Source organism: Watersipora subatra, chromosome 3 (genome assembly GCF_963576615.1).
Source record: "Watersipora subatra chromosome 3, tzWatSuba1.1, whole genome shotgun sequence".
NCBI lineage: Eukaryota > Metazoa > Bryozoa > Gymnolaemata > Cheilostomatida > Watersiporidae > Watersipora > Watersipora subatra.
The window spans coordinates 29467481-29492727 of record NC_088710.1 but is presented as its reverse complement, the minus strand read 5'-3'; positions in this window follow the sequence as shown (position 1 = coordinate 29492727).

Genomic DNA, 25247 nt, shown 5'->3' with positions numbered 1-25247 from the left:
ATTATATGTGTAATCACTAAAATCTTAATCCGTCAGTCATCAACAATCATCAATAATGTTATCAACATAAGTAATTATCTGTTTTCAATTCTGGATGTACTTGCGAAAGCTATAATAGCACTAAATATTTCGAAAATCAGAAAGAACAAATGTTTCTTTTTATGTTGAAAAGTCCTAAACAAAAATTTAAAATTGCTTCGTGAGTTTAGGGTAATTTTACAGGGAAACTTTTGGACAACACTGTCAATACCATAAAAAGTCTTAAAGACTGTTAGTTAAGTTGTCAACGAATAATAAAATTAAGTTACTACGCAATTGCCAGGAAATTCGCAACATGCACATTTGCCGGTCGTCCATTGATTTCGCCTAAATGCGCATGCAGCGGTGAAAGGGTTAATAAAATATTATGTAATCTCTAATTGAATCCCCATTCATTTAAACGCCCCTCTACTAGACCTGTACTATAATAGATGACGGTTAAAGATAGAACGCCGCCGTTCAAGTGAACGTTACTTCTTTTGAAAAAAACACATAAAAACTATATAACACACAAACTAAGCTGTGATTCAGTGATAACATATACACTGGGCGTTGAGCTTGCAAAATGCCATCGTTAACTGCTTATTCTAATGCTGTAGCATGTGCAAGAAATTTTAGCCTCAAATAGTAGTACAGATTTCATCATATTTGCTAAACCGTTTTTTCATATATGCCGAACTATCAAGGCCGCTTAAACAATAAAATTATTATCAGCCTGATAGAGTTATTAATTATTTCCACGGTGCTGCTTTCAAAGCTTTAACGAAAACACTGTAAAGCTTAGAAGTTAGAAAACTCGCTTCAATATGCATTGACAAAAGTATTAATTGCTATTGTTGTAACTGAGTCATTGTTAGAAAAAATTTGTCAACATTTTTCTATCCATCCTGTCCAAAATCGGATCCAAAGATCAAAGAATGTTGAAGTCGCAGTCAGCTGGATGTGGTTGTCAATTAAAGGGTGACACTCTAGTTTTCAACACTTCTAGAATAGCACTCGAATGAACATGGCCTTCAAATTAAGATTCTACCTTATGTCAATTTAGCTGTATTTCAGAATGTTATAATATTGGAGTTTTGGGTCAAGGTTAAAATAGCAAGCATAACTTTGCAAATATTGACGCAACAAGATTTTAGTTTTAAATAAGGCTCTGCTTTCATATATTTGCAAATCACTAATGCATGAATTTAAAAAAAGAACCCAAGGGTATATTTCTCTTTGTGTAGTAGCATCTAATCAAAAATGCATTGATTTTAAATAAGTGCAGAGTGACATACATGGATTATCAACACCGAAGAGTGATTTTCAGACATCAGATTAAATGTGGGTGATGCTATGATAAGTGGCTTTAAACTAACACAATGTACTAGGGAACCAAGCGTGATTATTTTGCTGTAGCTCAAATGCAGTAGAAAAAATAAAGGTGTCTAACTTTTCAAGTATTTCAGTCAAATTCGTTGCCTACATAAATGCTGACACTAGTCTTTGTGTTCTGCTGCTGTCAGGTTACAAAACATAGCTCTCCTAGTCAGAGGCATTTAGGTATCTAGAGCAATCTAGGCATTAGTGGTTTCAATGAACACCTGAACAATGGTGTTTAACCACATTGCTTGACCCCATAGGTCAAGTATTAGCCTAATTAATGACTCAATAAATAGCTACCCAGTCAGGTCACACTAAGCTTAGCAGCAATCGTTCTGAACACTGGCCATTGAGACTGCTCAATAAATGTTAATCCTGATCATTTCTCTAATAATTTGAAGCAAATAGAAATCCAAACTGCTCTATCGCATGCATGCAAGTGGCACACCATTTAGTTTCATAATTAGCTGCTAAAGTAGTATATAGAAGTGGTCATCAAAGTACCTTCTACAGTATATGTGTGTTTTGAATAACAATACATTGGTTAAGTATTATATTACTAAATGAGAAATGACACTAACGAGCATTAATGTCCTTATTGTTCACTTGTATCTTAGAAACCATCAATTCTGTTTTGACTTGCAGCACGTAAACCAGCTTATTTAACTTTTGAATGGAGCTGAGCAATGATATGTGATTCATCAAAGCCATAGCTTATCAGATTTTTATAAATGATAATTCACATTATTTACTATTTCAGTCAGCAGAAAACGGTAAAGTGCAGAGGAAATAACAGAATTTGACAAGTACTGGACTGAAAAATCAGGCAAACTGCCAACAAGATCAGTGTTGGATGCTAAACACTCAACGCTGCCTAACAGAAGTGTTACAGTGATTCGGGCTCGAGCCAACAACTTGCTAAAGAAGGCTGCGAGAAAAAATGCCAGCTGAATTTTTTATGTTGTTGAACCTTCTTATTATCATTGCGTTGTATTTGTCAATAAATGTGCTCTTTTTGAAGACTAAAAGAGACCAACTCCGCAGTAATGCACTTGTATAGTTATTTTGTATCAAGCAGTCTTAGCTATTATTTTATGTACAGAAAATGTGCATAAACAATGACTATGATAGATAATACAATACCGACAATAGATATTATCTGTTGTACTGCACTGTACACTATGATGTATTATTCAAGAAACAAGCTCTAAGATAAATTATAATAATTCTTTTAAAGAAAAACTAAATATAAGGAAATATGCCGCAGCAGCCAGTCTACTGACAACTTACTGTCAAACCGACAAGCCCAAAAAATTACTTAGAACGCTGTGCTTGACTAAAAACAATCAGAAATTCACTACACAATGAGAAATATATCTTTTTGGGTCATTTTCCAAATTTAAGTGAATGTGTCTGAGTAGAATGTTCTATCAATTTCTTGACAGTTCAGGGCATTATTATTACTAGTAAAATGTGAATAATAGCACTCAGTATTACTATTGATCAATAAAACCACCCAAAGTCAAGAGATCTAAAGTTAGAAAAAATTTGGTACTGTGCTGGGTCCAGCCCGACTGATCATTGCTAACAATAAATTGCAGTAAGAAAGAAGTTTTGAAAAGCGAAAATGCCCTCAAGATAGAATGTTATTGTATTTTTATTGGCTCTCTATGTGACATTAAGTTTTTCCCTGGGTTCTACATAGGCACAATGGGCTTGTTTGGAATCTACCCAATTTATGGTGCTGTGGTATTGCGCAGGTTTTGCAACCGGACACTCCATTCCCGAGTGGGGAAATGTTTTTACTTAACGTTCTAAGAGTGGCTTAAGATGAATAGAAAGACATTGCTGTTATTGTATGTTAGATTGAGTAACTAAGTATGTTGTGCAAGTAATTCATATTATTACTGTAGATAATATGCACAGCAAGCAAAAATGTGTGTGTTTCATTTTAGCAATCACAGTAACTGAGTTGCGTCCATGCATTGTTACCAACTAATTTTTTTTAAGTTTTTGTATGCAGTGCAGCAGCGATATGTGACTGAATAAGAAACTATAACATAGACCATATTTACAAATATTGAGTTACATTATTCGTTTATATTAGTGAGCAGAAAGTTATGCAGCCTAAAAGAAAATTGAGAGTTCAAAAAGCCATGATCGGAAGATTGAGGCAAACTACCAAAAATGCCAGAGCTGTATACTGTTAAAAGAAATTGGTGTTTGAAAATTATAATGATGACTTATGCCCGAGCCCACAACTTACTCAAGAAGCTGCAAAATTAAACTGGCAGCAGGGTCTTCTTGTTGATGAGGCTTTTGTAATATCGCATTAAACTTGACGTCTGAATAAATTTACTCCGTTTGGTGACTAAGCAACGACCATTCTATGGTACTTGACTAGTTGAATTTTTTAGTATCAAGCATGGTGGCTGTTGTTGTTTTAAATACAAATTTATTGATTCCTACGTTAAAGTTTAACATACTATACAATATGTAGGTTCTAACAACAATTATTGTTGTTTTATACAGATTGTTGTTTTATTGTACAGATTATAGCAGACTCTTAGTTGATCTATAAGTGATAGCAACATCCCAAATTATATGTAAGCCATGGCACCTCTGCATTGATATGTAAGTTATAGCAACCTCCTAAATTATATATAAATAACAGCAGCTTCCTAATTACTATATAATTCATTGCAGCCTCCTAACTGATATATAAATAGTAGCTACCAACTATATAAAATTCAAATTATGGTAAACTCTTTTGTGATCTATAAGTCATAGCAACATCCTAAATTCTATGTAACCCATAGCAACCACTGCAATGATATGTAAGTTATAGCAACCTCCTAAATGATATATAAATATCAGCAGCCTCCTAATTAATATATAATTCATAGCAGCCTCTTAACTGATATATAAATAGTACTGTAGCTACCAACTATATGAAATTCAAATTATAGCAGACTCTTAGTTGATCTATAAGTGATAGCAACATCCCAAATTATGTGTAACACATGGCACCTCTGCAATGATATGTGAGTTATAGCAACCTCTTAAATGATATACAAATAGCACCAGCTTTCTAAGTAATATATAATTCATTGCAGCCTCCTAACTGATATATAAATAGTAGCTACCAACTATATGAAATTCAAATTGTAGTAAACTCTTATGTGATCTATAAGTCATAGCAACATCCTAAATTCTATGTAACTCATAGCAACCTCTGCAATGATATGTAAGATATAGCAACCTCCTAAATGATATATAAATATCAGCAGCCTCCTAATTAATATATAATCCATAGCAGCCTCCTAACTGATATATAAATAATAGCTATCAACTATGGAAAATTCAAATTATAGCAAGGTCTTAGGTGATCTATAAGTGACAGCATCATCCTAAATCATATGTAACTCATACCAGCCTCTGCAATGATATGTAAGTTATAGCAACCTCCTAAATGATATATAAATAGCAGCAGCCTCCTAATTAATATATAATTCATAGCAGCCTACTAACTGATATATAAATAATTGCTATCAACTATGGAAAATTCAAATTATAGCAAGGTCTTAGGTGATCTATAAGTGATAGCAACATCCTAAATTATATGTAACTCATAGCAGCATCTGCAATGATATGTAAGTTCTAGCAACCTCCTAAACAATATATAAATATCAGCAGCCTCCTAATTAATATATAATTCATAGCAGCCTCCTAACTGATATATAAATAATAGCTATAAACTATGAAAATTCAAATTATAGCAAGGTCTTATGTGATCTATAAGTGATAGCATCATCCTAAATTATATGTAACTTATAGCAGCCTCTGCAATGATATGTAAGTTATAGCAACCTCCTAAATGATATATAAATATCAGCAGCCTCCTAATTAATATGTAATTCATAGCAGTCTCCTAACTGATATAGAAATAATAGCTATCAACGATGGAAAATTCAAAATATAGCAAGGTCTTAGGTGATCTATAAGTGATAGCATAATCCTAAATTATATGAAACTCATAGCAGCCTCTGCAATGATATGTAAGTTATAGCAACCTCCTAAATGATATATAAATATCAGCAGCCTCCTAATTAATATATAATCCATTGCACCCTCCTAACTGATATATAAATAATAGCTATCAACTGTGGAAAATTCAAATTATAGCAAGGTCTTAGGTGATCTATAAGTGATAGCATCATCCTAAATTATATGTAACTCATCGCAGCCTCTGCAATGATATGTAAGTTATAGCAACCTCCTAAATGATATATAAATATCAGCAGCCTCCTAATTAATATATAATCCATAGCAGCCTCCTAACTGATATATAAATAATAGCTATCAACTATGGAAAATTCAAAATATAGCAAGGTCTTAGGTGATCTATAAGTGATAGCATCATCCTAAATTATATGTAACTTATAGCAGCCTCTGCAATGATATGTAAGTTATAGCAACCTCCTAAATGATATATAAATATCAGCAGCCTCCTAATTAATATATAATCCATAGCAGCCTCCTAACTGATATATAAATAATAGCTATCAACTATGGAAAATTCAAATTATAGCAAGGTCTTAGGTGATCTATAAGTGATAGCAACATCCTAAATTATATGTAACTCATAGCAGCCTCTGCAATGATATGTAAGTTATAGCAACCTCCTAAATGATATATAAATATCAGCTGCCTCCTAATTAATATATAATCCATAGCAGCCTCCTAACTGATATATAGATAATTGCTACCAACTATGTGAAATTCAAATTATATCAATTTCTCAAATGATCTATAAGTTATAGCAACATACTTTATTATATGTAAATCAGAGCAGCTTCTAAAAGAAACAAGTTATAGCAAACTCCTAAATGATATAAGTTACGGCATCTTACTAAAGGGTATGTAAGCTATGCCATGCTATGTAATGTTTCCATTGTAACTATTACATAAGTTACAATGGTAACATTCTAATTTATGTGTAATTTGTAGCAATCTGCTAACTGGTAATCATTATTTTTGCTTACTCATTGAGGTATGAATTATTTTACCTTCAAATTGATATGTAATTTACAACAACCATCTAGACATTCTCCAAGTTTTGACAGTTTTTCTAGTATGCATATATACAAAGTATGATAAGGCGATGAATATATATTGTATGATACCATATTCTCCTAAAATTTCCATAAAAATATATAATAATTAGGAGGTGAATAAATATATATATATATCTACAATGTAGATAAATTAGACCATATAGGAGGCTTACCCATATATATTTGCGTTAACTCCTAATCCCTTATATTCCGCAACCTCCTAACTGGTATATATTTATTCAACTCCTAACTCGGAAATATGGGTATATATATATATATACATATATATATATATATATTTATTCCCATATATTTATTCATATATATATAGATATATATATTTATTCCCATATATTTATTCATATATATATAGATATATATATTTCTCAAAGTATGTGTGTAGTTCAGTTGTTCTAGCTATAACTGACAAAAAATTAGAATGAGGAATTCGTACTACAGAAGATTAGATAGCAGAACTTCCCATTCACCAGGTAAATGCCTAAGCAATTTAGCTACGTGAGATCTATTGTTTTATTGGACGATATAGGCTATGTCACTATGTGGGTGAAAATACTCTACCGCTCTCTGATTTAGTGCAACGGAATATGTTTGCTCTCCTATGAGAGCAAGTAGTTAGCTTTTGTTAGTGATCTTACTCAAATTGGCAATTGGCAATGTGCTAGGCTCATGACAAAAGTGGCCAACAACTATATCACCTCGTTCTTATAAGCTCATTTTTAGTACCATGCAATTTCAGGCATTGCAACAATGATGTATATATTTAGTTTATATACTGTAAAGTTTTGGTGTGACCTTCACATTCCTCCACTAGTACAACACTCGGTGCATGAGTTTATACATATATTTTCTGCTTAGTTCATAAGTTGTGCAAGAATGCTCATGCAACAGGCAATAAACAGGCCCAGAACAGCTATGCTCTTCTTCATAAATGTTCGAGCTTATATAGTTAGTAAGCTCCGCCGTCGTTCTACTTGGCTGGACCCGGCACGGCTTGGCCCAGCTTGGCTCAGTCTTGGCTTGGCTCGGCTTTGGCTTGCTTGGCTAAACTCTGACCTCGTTATTCTGCATGACTGAGCACAGCCCAGCTGGGCTTAGCTCAGCCCTAGGCTCAGCTCTCTGTGGATCACATTCCACAACACTCTCCTCTCCATTGGTGACCACGGTCTCCAATCTAGACCTTGGGAGAGAGCTTACAGTAGCCACTCAGCAGACCTCCGCCTCTCTGGTCAGGGTTCTGTCCAGGTCCTCGTCATCTGCTTCGGAGACCGCTTCTCTGGGGCAGCTTGTGCTGGCCTCGGCAGTCACCTCCTCCCACTTCTGATTTCCCTTCGGTGCTGCCACACCTACCGTCTTCGGTGCACCCAGTGCTTTTTCAGCTTCATCAAGCTAGTTGTGAAAAAGTCAATAAATCCTGCGGCGAAGTGTTACCTTTCAAAGTCCATCTTCTCAAGTGCTCTAAGGTCGTCAAGAGAAAACGAGTGTTTTAAAAGGAAAGCTTTGGTTGCATCTGTGAGGACCGTTTTGCTGCCTTCCTCTTCGACCTCCGAGCCGTTTTCTGACAATTCCATGGAGTAGGGTACCCTATCTCTGTACTGTTCCAGCTTCCTGGTGGTCTGGGCCGACCACAGATTGTGCCGGACCGGAATTGATTGGATTGTGGTGTTGATAGGATCTGGTGTTGTGATTTTTTCGGTCTCCACCGGGTTTGCTTAGGGTTCTCCCATAACTTTTTTCCCATGTGGCCGGATTGAATCCCTCGAAACTCGAAGGGCATCTTAGGCTTTCTCCTTCTTCTGGTCCTGCCGGATTTTCTCTCAGAGTTATCTCCTGTCCTCGTTTTTTCTGCAGCCTTTAGCAGCAACTTTTCTCAGCTGGGGGCGGCATTATTGGTACAGGGTTTATTCCGACCTCCTCCTGCTTCCTTTCCGGCCTGCTGGGTCGAGCTCCTCTCATGTTAGGACCTCTCCTTGGCTCCAGGGTGGCTGCGGCTTGCCCCAACCTTTCTGGGCAAGCATGATAATGTTTCAGCCTTCCTTTGCTCTGAATGGAAGACTGGCCCTGTCGTTCCACCAGATATGTGTGGTTCTTCTAAGCCTTTAGGACCTGGTATGGTCTCACAAACTTTGCTTGTAGCTTGGGATTTTGTCCCTGTTTCCGGCGTTTAGTCGTGAGCCATACCCGGTCGTCTGGGGCGTACAGCGGTGGCTCCTCCCAGTTCTCCTGTCTCCCCATCTGACTCTGTCATAGTGCCTCTTGCGCCGTCTGCAGCCTCTGATGCACCTTAAGGGCGTGCTCATAGGCAGGGAAGAACTTGGTTGGTGGTGGAAGGTTTTCCAGCTGGTCCGGCAACCTTAACTCTCATCCCAACATCAACATGTTGGCTGGCTCTCCGGTTGCAGAGTGGGGGGTGCCTTGGTATCCTCTCATCAGCTGGGGAAGCACCAGGTCCCACTCGTCCTGTCCCCGGGCCAGGAGTAGCGCCCTCAAGGAGTCTCCGAGTCCCCGAGTGTTCCGTTCAACGATTCCGTTGGCCTGTGGGTGATAAGGAGTCGTGTAGGTTTTCCCCACGTTCCAAAGTTGGCACAGTTTGGCCATCCGTTGACTCTTAAACTGCGCTCCCTGATCCGTGTGGATCTGCTCGGGTACACCATGTAGCAGAATACCCGCTCATTGAGTGCATTTGCGACCACCGGGGCATGGCCTCAGGTAGTGCCAGTGCGTCCTGCCATCGGGTGAAGTGGTCGGTGAGAACCAGCACCTACTTGTTCCCCCTAGGCGTGACCAGAAATGGCCCCACCTGGTCCACGGCCACTTTCTGCCAGAGTCATCTGGCGTTAAGTCTTATTTTTCTTCTGGCCACCTTTGTCTCTCGTGCTTTGCAGCCTGGCACACCTCACAACCCAGTACCAAGTCAGCTAGAGGCAGCTTATCATTCTTCCCACCCCAAAGTGAGCTAGGGCGTGCGTTTGCCACACCATGGTCTCCCACATGGCCGGGGGACAGATGGTGCACCATCTGGTGTGGCCTTGCGAGGCCACGCGTGTTTTCAGCACGCCGTCCTGTCGTATGCGCAGAGAGCCTCGAATATGATGCAGGGTATTCAGCTCTCTGCACCCGACTTCCAGGTGTTTCGCTGGCACTTCTTCCCCTGTGGCGATGGCACAATACATGATGGCCACAGGTCCCTGTCCAGTGGCCTGTGTTTTTGCCAGCTCGCCCTTTGGAACTGCCATCCCTGGTGTGGCCAGTAGCTCCTCGGAAGAACCTCAGGCACCCTGGTTCAACCCCGCCATTGTTGGGGCGGGAGTCCCATGCGAGTTGCCGGCCGGCCCTCCAAGGTATGCAACATTGTCCAGGGTCAATCCCGCCCTGTCAAGAGCGGGAGTGCCATCCAGGCAACTGGTCAGTACCCACATGGCTAACGGCCCTTGTTCCTTGCCAACTCCTTCTGTGAGGGGCCCCTTCCTCCGTTCAATGCTCGCGCATTGCTGGCAGTCCTCACAGGTTTGCCTGCTCAACCCATCTGCGTTTCCATGGCAAGTCCCTGACCGATGCTACCTGGTTCGAGGGTTGTCTTTTCCTGCATAGCCACCGGAGTGACGAGTGGTCCGTCCGTAGGAGGAACTCCTGGCTATGCAAATACGGCCAAAATTGCTTCACTGCCTTTACTACCGCAAGAAGCTCCCGTCGAGTGATGCAGTAATTGCGTTCCGAAGGGGTGAGGGTCTTGCTGTAGTAGGCAATGACTCTCTCACAGCCCTCCTGTACTTGGGACTGTACGACCCCACTCCACATCCACTGGCACCTGTGTCCAGGATGTACTGCCCCTGGGGATCTGGGTAGCCCAAGATTGGGGCGGTGCTGATACTATCTTTCAGTGCGTTGAAGGCGATCTGTTCCCCTTCTGTCCATTTCCAGGGCTCTGTTTCGCAGTCAGTCGGTGCAAGGGATGCGCTATAGTGGCAAACTCCGGCATATTGTCGGTAGTAGCCGACCGTCCTGAGGGATCCTTGGAGTTCTTTCACTCTGCGCGGGCTTGGCCATTCCGTGACAGCCTTCACTTTGTGGGGGTCTGTAGAGACTCCGTTCTGGCTTACCATGTGGCCTAGGTAGCGGACCTGGGGTTGCAATAGTTTGAACTTGGATGACTTTGACTTCAGTCATGCTTTGTAGATTCTCTGGAAAACCTCCTCAAGCTGATGCAGGTGCGTATCAAAGTTCGGGGCGATGACTATAATATCATCCAGATATAGTAGCAGCGTTCTTCAGTGGAGGCCGTGTGGCACACATTCCATAAGTTTTTGGAAGGTGGCAGGATGGACATCAGCCTGAAAGGCAACACTTTCTATTTCCAAAATCTGGACCGTGTCGAGAAGGCCAACTTCTCCTGCGCCTCTGCATCCAGGGGTACCTGCCAGTACCCGCTCACCAGGTCGAGCGTGCTGAAATAGCGGCTGCCGGACAGGGCATCTAGGCTGTCGTCGATCCTGGGTAGAGGGCAGGCGTCCTGATTGATGACAGCGTTTAGACGCCGGTAGTCAATGCAGAAGCGTCACTTTTTGTCCTTCCTTTGGACCAACACCACGGGGAAGCTCCAAGCTCCTCCGGCTGGCTCGATAAGCTCCCGGTTGAGCGGATTTTGGACCTGCCTTTCAGCCTCGGCCTTCTTCTCTGGTCCGAGTCTGTGGGGGCTCGCCGCATTGGCCGGTTTCCCTTCTTAAGTAGAATGAAATGTTTCCCTCAGTGGTCCTTCCTACGTCGTCGTCACCCATACTGAACACGGTGGCATATCGACTCATCAAGGAAGCCATCCTCGCCGTCTGACCCATCCCCTTACAGTTCAGCCGGGCCACCTGAAACAATTCCTCAAGGTGAGCCAGCACTCCATTGATTGAAGTCGGACCGGCGTCACACAGTAAGGGATCGTCCTCTTCTACCTGCAGGGTCTCTACTTTCGTGTAAGTGCCGATAGCGGCTTCAGACCGGAAAGTCAATGGCTGCTCTGTAGCATTTATGCAGCAGGTGATGACCTGTCACTTGGGTCCCAGCTGATTCAGGCTACTTGTTACCGGAAGTCCGTCGGGAAATCCTTTGATCAGTCCCATGGCGCAGTAATTTCACGTGGTGATGCGACAGTGTATTGCCATCTCTGTCCGGGTGGCAACCACTACCCCCCTTATCACCTGTAACTTGCTCTGTAGCAGCCGCCCATGTCGATCTGTGCAGACTAGCTGTCCGCCATCCACTCAGACCACCGATTGCTCAAATTTGAGAGAGCACTTATGGGCCATGAAGAATGTAATTTTGAGTATGGCATCCTCGCTCAGGCGGCTAACCACAAAGAATTCTTCTGCCCTTACATCCCTCAGGCGGATGGCCAGACGGATTATCCCATAGAAAGGGAGCTGTGTTCCGTCAGCCAATAGTCCATGGCTGTCACTCTCCTTGAGTTGGTTTCGTGCGGCTCCAGGCAATTGGTCAAAGACCTGCTTATTGATCAGGTTTGTGGTGCATCCTGTGTCTAAAAGAAACTGGATGGGCCACCGCTGCACTTTTCCTGGGAGGAAATAGCTGGTGGAGTGAGGTCAGCTGAGGGCTTGCATCTTAGTGGTGTCTTCCAATACATCTTTCGGGAGGCCTGAGAGCCTTCCTTTCTGCGGTGGGGCGGGGTCAGTCCTTTGGGCCAACCCACATCTAGGGTAGACCCGCAGCTCCTGTGATTGCCATCCTCAAGGGGGAGAAGGGGTATGCCCTGCCGCCTGTAAGGCAGGCTTCTGACCATCCGGTCCAGTTGGGGTGGTTCTCGGTGTCTGGGGTGGAGGGGACTTGTGGGTCACCCTCCTTCGTTTTGGGCTACAGCCCTGTTGTTTGCACGGAGGGGCGTAAGCGGTATCCGGAACAGTGGGAATGTCCAGAGTTGCCTCATTCAAAGACTAGTAGTAGTTTCGTGTCTCCACAGGCCTTTCCTGTGCACGAATTCTCCTCAGCCCAGTCCTTGCTAGTTGAGACCAACTGGCGGCTGTCACTGTATCCTGTGTATTACTATTGTGTTTCCAAGATTGTTTGGCTTTGGTACAGCCAGTGGTATAAGCTACTGCTGTCGCAGCTCTTCGTTTACCAGAGCCAGTTTGGTGTAGCAAAGGCAATTCTTCCGTATGTGCCTCGGTTGCCCACATCTTCAGCAAAGGGTAACTGGCTGGCTCCTCCTCTCAGTTGGATTGTGAACTTGCTCCTGGAGTCATTCCACCTTGTCTGTGAGAGGTGCCTATAACATCGTTTTTGGCCGAGTTCACCTGGTCGGAGGTTTCTCCCTCCAGGGTTCGTACCGAATATCTGGTTGATTTACACTCGCCTCCTTGGATCTGGAGGTAGTCGTTCTCAGTCCGTACAACGTCTGCCAGCGTAGGCATATGTACAGCCAACAGACGTCGCTGCAGGGCAAGGTCCCTAGTGAGCTGCAGAAGGTCTCCATTGCCATACTATTTTGGTGTCGATTCAGCAGGTCCCCATATGCAATGTGTACTGATCTTTCGACCTCGATAGCATGCTCTTGAAGTGTCGTCTTTTTCTGTAGCCTAAGGGCATTGAGCTGGCTTAGCACCTGCCTGGAGGATAGCCCGAATCTGGCTCAGAGAGCAATTAAAATAGCCTCCTGGTCCTCGGCCCATCCGCAGTTTTCAGCCTGTTCGCCCAGTGCTTCCCAAAGGTCGAAGAGGGTTGTTCTTTCTGTCCACTGGTTGGTGTCGGCTACCTCTGTAAAGCGAGCAATGATGTACTCCACATCTTCCTTTCCAGTGTACTGGAGAGTCCTACAATGTGGTGCCGGTTCCTAAGCCCTTGGCAGCAGTAGTACCCGTTCTAGTGCTTCGACTAGTCGATCAGGTCCCGGGTCAGCATTTATTGCTTCCCTATTGGCCATATCCGTCTTTTAGTAGCTTTCTGCCCTTTCCCAAGAGCAGTGCCTCTGATGTTTCCATGGCTGTCGGCTCCTTTCCGAGTTTCTTTCTGTAGGAAGTTCTTTCGGTAGGAGCTCGCTGTCTCCTCAGGCAAGTCCTGACAGAGCCCTTAGTAGGTTTCTGTTCCCAGAGCAGTACATCCACTGGGTCCGATACCGCAGGGCTTTCCACAGCTCTCTCTGGGTTTCTTCTTGTAGGAGGTTCTCTTCGAAGGAGCACGCTGCCTCTTCAGGTAATTCCTTTCGGAGCCTTTAGCAGGGTTGTGCTCCCGGAGCAGTGCATCTACTGGGTCGGATACTGCAGGGCTTTCCACAGCTCTCTCTGGGCTTCTTCCTGTTGTCAGGAAGTTCTTCCAGTAGGAGCAGTGTCGCCATTTTTCAGGCAGACCAGTTCATCCAGAGTTCAGTAATTCTCCTAGTGTCCAGTGATCCTGATGTGAGTCCTGTGGTGGAGTTCTTGGGATCGTCAGTGATCCCACTGCTGCTACCAGTGTAAGGGTTTTGTGCGACCTTCACTTTCCTCCACTAGTACAAGACTCGGTGCATGAGTTTATACATATATTTTCTGCTTAGTTCGTAATCTGTACAATAATGCTCAAATAACAGGCAATGAACAGGCCTAGAACAGCTCTGCTCTTCTACACAAATGATCGAGCTTATGTAGCTAGTCAGCTCCGCCTCCGTTCTACTTGGCTGGACCCGGCACGGCACGGCTCGGCTCGGTCTTGAATTGGCTTGGCTTGGCTCGGCTTTGGCTTGGCTTGGCTAAACTCAGACTTTGTCATTCTGCCTGACTGAGCACAGCCTGGCTTGGCTTAGCTCAGCCCTAGGCTAAGCTAGGCTAATATATAAAATGTATTTTGTGTATATATTATTCAGTATCTATTTTTGAACCAAATATATTTTGTATTATATTCACGTGCATTATTAATTCATAAATATATTACGTATACTTAGCTGAATATATAGAACTTTGTTCAGAATGATATATATACAAAGATATATACATGTATAGGTAAATACATACATATGATATATATAAATATGTGTACAATATATATACATATTTACATATTTTAAGTACTTATCTTGGTAAGGGTATACATGTATATATATATATATATATATATATATATATATATATATATATATATATATATATATATATTGTTGTACAATGTGATCCATTGAGAGCTGAGCCTACCCGCTATATAAGCCTGTACATTTGCGCTATAGAGCAGAGCTGTTCTTGGCCTGTTCAATGCCTGTGCTTGATTATTCTTGTACTCTTATGAACTAAGCAAGCGTATATGTATAAACTTATGCACCGAGTCTTGTACTAGTGGAGGAAAGTAAGGGTGGCACAAAACCTTTACACTGGTGGCAGCAGTGGGATAACTATGATTTTAAAAAATACTCCACTACGAGACTCGTACTGGATCGTTGAATTTCTGCATGAACTTTCTACTGCCTTAAAAGCGGCTGCAGGAAGAAACCCAAAATACACGGGTCAAGGGCCTGCCTAAAAAACGGCAGCGCTGCCCTACTGGAGGAACTTCTTGACAACAGGAAGAAACCCAGAGTGAGCTGTGTAAAACCCTATAGACAGGAGCGGACTCAGTAGATGCCCCGCTCTAGGAAAGGAGCAGAAACCTACTGAAGGTTCCAGACAGGACTTCCATGAGAAGGCAACAGTGCTCCTACTGGGAGATCTTCCTGGCAACAGAAAAAAACCCAAAAAAGAGCCAACGGCCTCAAAATCAGTAGATATACTGCTCTTGGAAAGGAGCACAAACCTACTGAAAGACCTAAACATGGCAGTGGCATCATTAAAATGGGTGCTATTGATGCCAAGGGCTCAGGAACCGGCACTACACTTCAGTACTCCCAGTACACATAAAAGTGTTATGTAGAATATATCATTGCCTGCTTTCTGAAGGTAGCCAACGCCAACCAGTGAATGGAAGGAGCAACACGTTTGCACCTCCGAAAAGCACTGGGCAAACAGGCTGAGGACTGTTGATGGGCTGAGGTCCAGGAGGCCATCTTTAATGCCCTCCGGGCAAGATTCGGGCTATCCGCCAGACCGGCACTAAGCCAGCTGAATACCCTCAGACGAGAGGAAGGAACGTCACTTCAGGAGCATGCTTATGGAGGTCGAAAGACTGGTACGTATTCCGTATGGAAACCTGCCGAACCGTCACCGGAATAACATAGCCATGGAAACGTTCTGTAGCTCACTAAGAGACTCTGCCCTGCAAAGACATTTGTTGGTCGTACACACACCCACACTAGCTGATGCTGTATGGGCCGGAATGTATTCGGCTGGAACCGATGTCATTGGTTGATTAGCCCAGCTAGTCCAATCTCTCACGGAGAAAGTGGAATGACTCCATGAAAGTTCACACACAGGCTGAGAGAAGAAGCCAGTCAGCTACCCTTTGCTGGGGCTGTGGCCAGCCAGGGCACGTTTGAAGAATGAACTCTGCTACTAAAAACCGGCTTCGGGAAACGAGGGGAGGCCACAACAGTAGCTCTGGCTACTGACTGTGCCAAGGCCAAACAACCACGGAGACGCACCTAAGCCGCACAGGATTTGGTCAACACTGACAGATGGTCTTAACCAGCAAGGACTAAACCGAGAAAACCTCATGCACACAAAGAGCCTGTGGAGACACGAAATTATTATCAGTCCTTGAGTGAGGCGACTCCAGATGCCGTTTACGCCCCTCTGAGTGAACGGCAAGGACGTAACCAGAAACGTAAGACGTTTACTACTAAATCCCCCTTCTACCCAAGACACCAAGGACCACCCCCTAAGACGGGGTAGTCGGATGCCTGCTTTTAAAGGCGCAAGGCCGGCGCCTTCCCCATCTCAGGAGTGGCAACCTCAAGAGCGGCGACCTCAGCAGCGGTGACCTCAGCAGCGGTGACCTCAGCAGCGGCGACCTCAGGGGAGGCGACATCACGAGCTGCGAGTCAACCCCGAATGCGGGATGGCCCCAAGGACTAACTTCGCCCCGTTGCAAAGGGAGGGTACTTCAAGCCCTTCAGAAGATGCCCTGGAGAACACTACTATGGCGCAAGCCTTCAGCCTACCTCACTCCACCAGCTATTTCCTTCCCGGAGGAGTGGAGGGGCGGCCCATCCAGTTTCCCCTGGACACAGGATGTACCAGTAACCTGCTAAATAAACAGGTCTTTGACCAACTACCTGGAGCCGTATGAAACCAGCTCAAGAAAAGTGACAGCCACGACCTAATGGCTGATGGGACACTGCTCCCCTTTTATGGAATGATCCAGGTGACAATTCGTCTGAGGGACGTGAGGACGGAGGAAGTTTTTGTAGTCAGTCGTCTAAGCAAGGATGCCATATTTGGAATGCCATTCTTCGTGGCCCTCACTTTTCTCTCAAGTTTGAACAACCAGTGGTCCGAGTAAATGGCAGGCAGCTAGTCTGCATGGACCGGCATGAATTACTGCTACATAGCAAAGTGCAGGTAATCAGGGGAGTGGTGGCTTTAGCCTGGACAGAGATGGTGATACATTGTGGCAGCACGACGTGGAATTACTGTCTCATGGGGCTGCTTGAAGGAGTTCTCAGCGGACCCCCAGTAGCAAGTAGCCTAAATAAGCTGAGACCCGAGGGACAGGTCATCACCCGCTGTATGAACACGATGAAGCAGTTATTGACCTTCCGGTCTGAAGCCACTGTTGGCACATACACGGGGTTGGATACCCCATGTATGTGGACCCCTTACTATATGAAGTCAGTCTGACTTTAGCCAATGAAGTGTCGGTTCACCTTAAGGAACTTTTTCAGTTGGCCTGACCGCACTGTAAAGGGGCTAGTCAGACGGCAAGGTTGACCTCCCTGCTGAGTCGGTATTCCACCGAGTTCAGTACAGGCGACGATGACATGGGAAGGACCTCCGAGGTGAAACACTTTATCCCACTCAAAGAGGGCATTGTCCGATCTGGCAGCCCCTCCCCCACAAGCTTGGGCCAGAAACAGTGGTAGAGGCTGAAAAGTGAGTCCAGGACCTACTCAAGAGAGGGCTCCTTAAACCAGCTTGAGGACCCTTGAGTTCGCCCGTGGTGCTGGTCCAAAATAAAGACAGAAAATAGCGGTTTGGCATCCATTATCGGCAGCTGAACACCGTCGCCAAGCAAGACGTTTACCCCCGACCCAGGAACCGCCTGGACCTGCTGTGTCGGAGTCGCTACTTCCGCACATTGGACCTGGTGAGCGGGTATTGGCAAGTGCCCCTTGATGTGGAAGCACAGGAGAAGTCAGCCTTTTCAACTTGATCCGGATTGTGGAAGTGGGAGATATTACCCTTCAGGTTGAAGTCCCTCTCAGCCACCTTCCAAAGGCTCACAGAACGCGTCTTGCATGGCCTCTACTGGAGAACGCTGTTGCTATACCTCGATGACATCATAGTCATTGCTCCAGATTTCAACACGCGCTTGCACCGACTGGAAGAGGTCTTCATGAGTCTCCGCAAAACCGGATTAAAATTAAACCATTTAAATGTAATCTGTTGCCACCCCAGGTCTGCTACCTGAGTCACATAGTGAGCCAAGACAGAGTCTTTACAGACCCCGACAAGGTAATGGCAGTCACGGAGTGGCCGAACCCCCGCGGAGTGAGGGAATTCTAAAGGTTCCTTGGGACAGTCGGCTACTACCGACAATATATCCCGAAGTTCGCCACAATAGCGCATCCCCTGCACTGGCTGAATGTGAAGGGAGAGTCTTAGAGATGGACCGAAGAGGCGCAGATTGCCTTCAACAAACTAAAGGACAGTATCAGCACTGCCCTGATCTTTGGCTACCCGGACCACCGGAAGCAGTACATCTTGGACACGGATACTAGGAGATGTGGAATAGAGACCATGCTGTTCCAAGTAAAACAGGGCTGCAAGAGGGTCATTGCCTATTACAGCAAAGTCCTCACCCTTAATGAGTGCAATTACTGCGTCACTTGACAAGAATTGCTTGCGGGGGTCAAAGCGGTGAAGCACTTTCCGCCCTATCGGTATGGACTAGAGTTCCTTCTATAGACAGATCACGCTTCACTCTGGTGGTTGCGTAGGAGGAAGGAACTTTGAACCAGGTGGCTCAAAATTCTTGCAGAGTTATCTGCAAGGAAACTGACAGTAGCTGAAAGATAAGTAAACTATTTGATTTTCAGATTTATATATATATATACCTTTACAATATATATATATACCATTACAATATATATATATATATATATATATATATATATATATATATATATATATATATTCATATTGTAAAGGTTATAACACACAACAACAAAATCTCATGGAAAACTCTATGACATGCTAAAGCATACAACACTATCTCCAACAAGTGCAACTTATGCCTATGGGAGAAATTATATATTTATATATTATTGCAATATATATATATATATATACTCAAAATATGTAGGATGAGAGGCCCCAAATAAGAGGCCTTCGTATATATAAAAATTATTCAAAATGTGTATAGCAAATTGATAATAGGAGGAGGAACATTTTTGCCTCCTACCCTGCATATATTTTTTAATTCGTTAGAAGTAGTTTATAACTTTGAGTTGTGTCCTCAATGATAAATGCCCAGATTTAATGAATTCATAGGTAAAACTTATACACATTTTAAAAGTTAAGTCTCCTTATATCAAAATATGCCAAAAAATGCACAATTCATGGCTGCCAGTCGATCTCTCATAGGCAGGTTTCTCTCAGGCATCAAATCAAAGTGTTACATGATGTGAATGAACAATAAGCCAATTATGAATTGAATTATCAACAGGTCGTTCTTTGAATACAAACCCACAAAACTGATGGTTTCATTTTAATTATTCTAGTCTATTTTTTTAACTTATGTGTAAATTGGCTACTTTATTTCAAAATGCTACAAATCATAGCATTTTATTTATTGCACAACAAAAATGGTATGCCAATGTAGATGTTTGCTGGCTGGTTATTCTCATGACAAGAACAGACTGAATGGTAGGTACTAGAACAATTAGTTTAACTAACACTTTTATCTTAAAAGTTGTAAATGCATTGAAACCAACTAAATTAATTTGTATTTTATTACCTCACAACAGTGCCAAAAATAAATAAAAAACATCAACAAATTTATGCGAACATAGTATGATGATGCAGAACTGCGCTAAAAAGTCCATCTTTGAAGTTAATGTTAAAAAATCAACAACAACTTGATTCAAAATTAAGAAAAAATACGATAAAAAAACAAATAAATTTTAAAAATAATTTCTGCAATACTAGAGACACCATTATTCAAAAATATACAAAGTCTTTACAATGCCCTCTTATTATTTTCTATGATTCCTCAGTGTCAGGGTATAAAATAAAATTATGGTTTTTGAATTTTTTTTGTAAAATAAAGTTATTAAACTATACAAGTACAGTATATACACATGTATGTATACGTATATACATGTATATAGTTTACATGTGCGTGTAACAATCGTAGGATATTGAATGTTCGAAAATAGATAGAAGGTAAAATTTGACTTCACCACTGATATTTTAAATCACTGCCAAATAATTAGGATGAAATGTTGCAAATCTGATGCTTATATAGATATAATTTTATTTACAGGAAAGATAAATCCACAAATATCGTTTTTATTGAATAAAAGTGAGAATGGCAGCTACGACAAATCTTCAGTTTTGAATTTTCCATACTAAAATTAGTCTAAATCACTGCATAAATTGCCACTGAATAGATGTGCCAACAAAAATGCAAGGTAAACTGTCGTGGCCTACAGCCTATAGTTTCCCTAAAAAGCCTGCCTTGCAAATATTGAGCTGGTAACAAGAAACTATTTCCTACTGGAGTGTTTCTAATAGCAAGCAAGCCTAATTTCCAGGATTGACTACTGGCTAGACACATTTCCATTGTAGCTGTAACAGTGCCAATACACTTTTCTACTTGGCCATTTCCAGATGGGTGGAAAAGTGAACTGAATGCATGCTCAATTTCCCAATTTTGACAAAATTCTCTAAATTCTGTGAAAGCAACTTGCGGGCCGTTATCAGACACAATATTTTGAGGAATACCCCACTCGGCGAAAATATCCTTGAGCACACTTATCACTTCTCTGCTAGTTGTGCTACCTTAAAATGCTTTCGATATTGGCCATTTGGTAAAATGATGTACTACCATTAGATTGTTTTCACCACTGATACTAAATAGATATGCACCTACAACTTGAAATGGATGATTTGGTGTATCAAATGGAATCAATGATTCTTTCTTGTTACTGCCTTCAGCTTGTAAGCACGCATCACATGACAAACATTTTTCTTCAATGTGCTTTCTTAATCTCGGCCAGCAAACAGAAATTTGAGCTGTTGTAGTGTTTTGCTGACTCTTTGGTGAGCAGAGTGCAGCATATTGAGTACATGGGGTCTCATAGGTATTGGGAAAACATCTCTTGCGCCTTACATTACTATACCATCTACTTTCGACAATGATGCTTTGAAATTATGATAGGCTAGAGCATGTTTAACACAGGATTGGCGAAAATCTGGTCACCCATTTCTAATGTATTTGAGAACTGTAGACAACTCTCCATCTGCTAACGTAGCTGTCCTATATTCGTCCATTGCCCCTCCTGACCTTATTCTCAACTGACAAACCTGCAACAGTGGATCTGTGCCCAAATCTTCAAACATATCTGTAGCTGCAGGACAAGTCCTAAAGTGCACATCTGCTAGTATCAAGTGTTTACTTGGTTTATATTTCAGCTCTGAGCACAAAGGGTAAGACAACAATTTTAGTCTCATCTCAGCTAGCCTAAGAAACAACTGTGCTATTGCCCTCTTCATTAGACCTAGCACGGGCTAATGATCAGTCTCAACTGTAATGGACTCTCTGTCCCAAAAATAGTAGGCCTATTTGTAGTGTTTGCTTGCACTATAGCCAACCATTATTTTTCAATTTGAGAATATCGCCGCTGTGTATCAGTCAGCGACTTGGCAGCAAACTTAATAGGCCTATCATTCTGCACTAAAACTGCACCTAGACTATGGGCACTGCTGTCCGCAGACACTACCTCTGGCATATCTGAATCATAGTATGCTAAGGTGGGTGCACTCAGTATCATTCTTTGGATTTCTTTGAAAGCTTCAATCTGTGGTCTTTCCCAAACAAACTGCACATCCTTTTTACACACTTGTCTTATGGGCACAGCAATCTCAGCCAAACTGTCTACAAGCTTTGCAAGGCACCCCACAACACCCAAGAATGATTGCACTGCCTTTTTATCTTGTGGCTCCACCATAGTTTGTACTGTATTGATCTTTACAGGATCTGGTCTGATACCTGCTGCTGAAAGCTCATGACCAAGAAACTCAACTTTTTTCTTGCAAAACCTACTCTTGTGTCTATTTAGTGTACTACCCGTTTTCTGGAAGCAAGCCAACACTTGTTTGAGTCTCTTATTGTGCTCTTGCACTGTCTCTGCATAGATCAACACATCATCAATGTAGGACTTCACCCCAGGTATATTTTTCAGCAAATCTACTATAAACTGGTGGAATATTTTAGGGGCAACCTTGACACCCATTGCTAATCTGAGATATTTGAACTTTTCAAAGGGAGTGACAAAATTTGAATCCTGAAACTCCTGAATCAAATTCTGAGTCCAATTCTAACTAGCGAAAACCTTGTTTTCCATCAAGACAAAAATAATTTTGACCTTTTGATTCTAGCAAAGATCTCAGCTTGTGCGGATAACATACACTGTGTACGTACAAGTTGTAAATTTAAATATTGGGGATCTAAACACAGTCTACTAGATCCATCTGGCTTGTTTACAATAATAGGGAGACTTAGCCATTCTGATGGTTCTGTATCTCGAGTAGACCTGCTCGATGTTTCGGTTTGATCCAGTGGTGACGGTTAGTTTCTATTAAATCAAGTCAAATATTTTATTTTCTGACATCGGACAAAACCGAAAACACCGGTTAACCGGCGTGAGTTTGAAGTGCGACATTTTGGTGCGGTTTCGGTTTCCATATCATAAAAACTGCGTGCTTGGGCAGTTACACAGAATCTTCTATGGAAACGAACACTAGTTTCTCTTGAAAGGTTTTATAATCTTTGCTTTACACATACGTAGATATCACAACCATTATCAAAAGCTGTTTATCCCTCCCGCTGCAATAAACACATTTATGCGTTTTCTGGGGTCCACTGCCATAGACGCATTATTGCGACTTTCCCAGCAATTACGTAGTAACCTGATTTTATTATTTGTTGACAACATAACCCATGGTCTTATAGACTTTTATGAAGTCGACAGTGTTGTCCGAAGATTTCTTTATAAAATTAGCCTAAAACAACGAAGCAAATTTAAACTTTCTAATCTAAAAACGAACATTTTGGTGAGTTCGTTAATAACACGCGCCAGTCAGAAAACAGGTAATTAGTTATGTTGATGACATTATAGCCAATGCAGATTTTCGTGATTATACAGATAATTAAAGTAGCATCACTGTCTCTGCTGGTAGCAAAAATAAAAATTTTGTAAGAGTAAGGAACATTGTGGAGAATCGTCTTAGCTTCGCATTGATCATAGCTTCACATAGCTTTATCATCGCACAAAATATAGATCCATTGAATTTTTTCACAGTAATGTTAGTTAAAATTTTGTTAAATTAAAATATGTAACAGAATTGTTCTAGATAGAGATTGAAAAAATACCGAATACATATCATGAAGCAATATCGGCAATTTTTGGTAAAATGGCTGGCACTGGGCATATAACTGAATTTCTACATGGTTGGCAGTGATAGTGTTAAATTTCATTACAAAAATCTGAAGTTAAGGTTCATGAAATGAGGATGTTCAGGTTGCCTCGGTGTCAGGTTAACCGCAAGCAATTGTGACATCGTTTGACACCGTGGTGAGTCCTCATGTGTGTCGGGTATAAAAGGTGTTCGATTGAAGTTGAGGTCGATAACCGAATTGGCATGGGGAGACCAATCGCGCAGGTCTAATCTCAAGCTAATATGCCTTCTTTCACTAATCTTTCAAACTCAGCTTTCAGTTTTCCCTGTAACTTTTCAGGTACATCGGTAAGTCTTTGCCAAAGGATTTGTCTTTAATTAAAGTTTCGCTAGTGTATGCTACTTTCCCAACCCTTTGAAAACACTGCTGTATTCACTCAGCCTATCCTCACAGTCTTGCTTGCACACTCTCACTTGCTCAATACTTGGAATTAGGTCAATAGATTAAATAGCAGGCACTGCCAACAAGGTTTGTGAATTCTGATCGACGATATAAAATAGTTCATCGCGCTGTCTTTCTCTCCCATCAAAATTCACAGAAACTTTCAACTCAACACTGCCCAACACAGGAAGCGCACCACCACTATAACCAGGAATCAAGGTAGAGCATTTTCTAACTCCTTTGATACCCAGAGATTTTGCAGCATTTTTCGACATTACTGAAACTTCAGCTCCAGTATATACTTTAGCCTTGAACTAACAGCCACCCATTCTAAGGTCTACTAGCCACTGATTACCACACATTTTAGCATTGTGTACAGGAAGAATATCAAGATTAAAAAATTAATCACTCATTTTAGTCTCACTACATTCAAGATCATGCACTTTAGACTCGTATCTACACATTTTAGTAAAGTGACTAAATTGCTCACATTTTGGCAGCGTTTGTTGTAAGCTGGATATCTCCTGATAGCGTGACTGCCTCCACAAAATCTACGGTCTTTTAGGAAATTGTCATTAGTTTTGTAGTTGCCTCCTTTGGCTGCTGTCTTCTGCTGGCTCTTTGGATTTGTCTTCTCCCCTGTACCAACCCTCTCACCCTTGCTAACGCCACTACGCTGGGACTTTAGGGCAGCCTGGCTCTTCCTCGACATTCCATGATGTTGAAATGCGGCTAATAACTTCTCACCATCCATCTATTTGTGTTGGTTTCTTAAAATAGTCTCTTTAGCACAAATATTCGCTTTGATCTTCTCTATGGTGACTGTTGCATCAAGGTGTAGCTCACAAGCCAAACTTTTATCAAACATTTCTGTCAGCAGCCTAATTTTTAGCATAAAAGTTTTCTCTTGCTCTTGAAATTTGCGCTTATCCGCGATTTCACACAGTTCTCTGATATACTCCTCGTTACTTTGTCCCTTTTTTTAATGACAATTGCTAAGCATAACGGAGTAATGTCCCTGATTGTCTGTAGGATTAAAGTACCCTTCAAATGCTTGTACAGTATTATCGTATAATTGCTGCACATTTTCCTGTACTTGTTGCTAGGTTGGTTGCTCTACATCTAGCTGTGTAAATACCTTCTTTGCCTTTTCTCCCATAATATAAATTAGGGTAGCAATTTTTCATTGAAAATTTTGTTCAACTAGTCTACAAGCAAGTCTGTATCATTGTAAACGCTCTATCAAATCGTTCCAACACTCTTGAGCATTGATGAAGTCCAGAGCTGCTGGAGCTTTCATTCCTCCACTAGCCACAATTCTTTGTACTGCTAATTGAGCTTCAGTTTCTGTAGACTTCTACTACTGCTATATATTCTTCTAATAATTTTAGTTGTTCTGATCATTTGGTTCCTGCCTACGATGCTGTGTCATACACTTTACTTGTATATGGTTTGCAGTAATTGCATTTATTGAAAAGCAGAGACCACCCCAGCAACCAGTTCTAGGAGCAATCAACAACTGATCATATA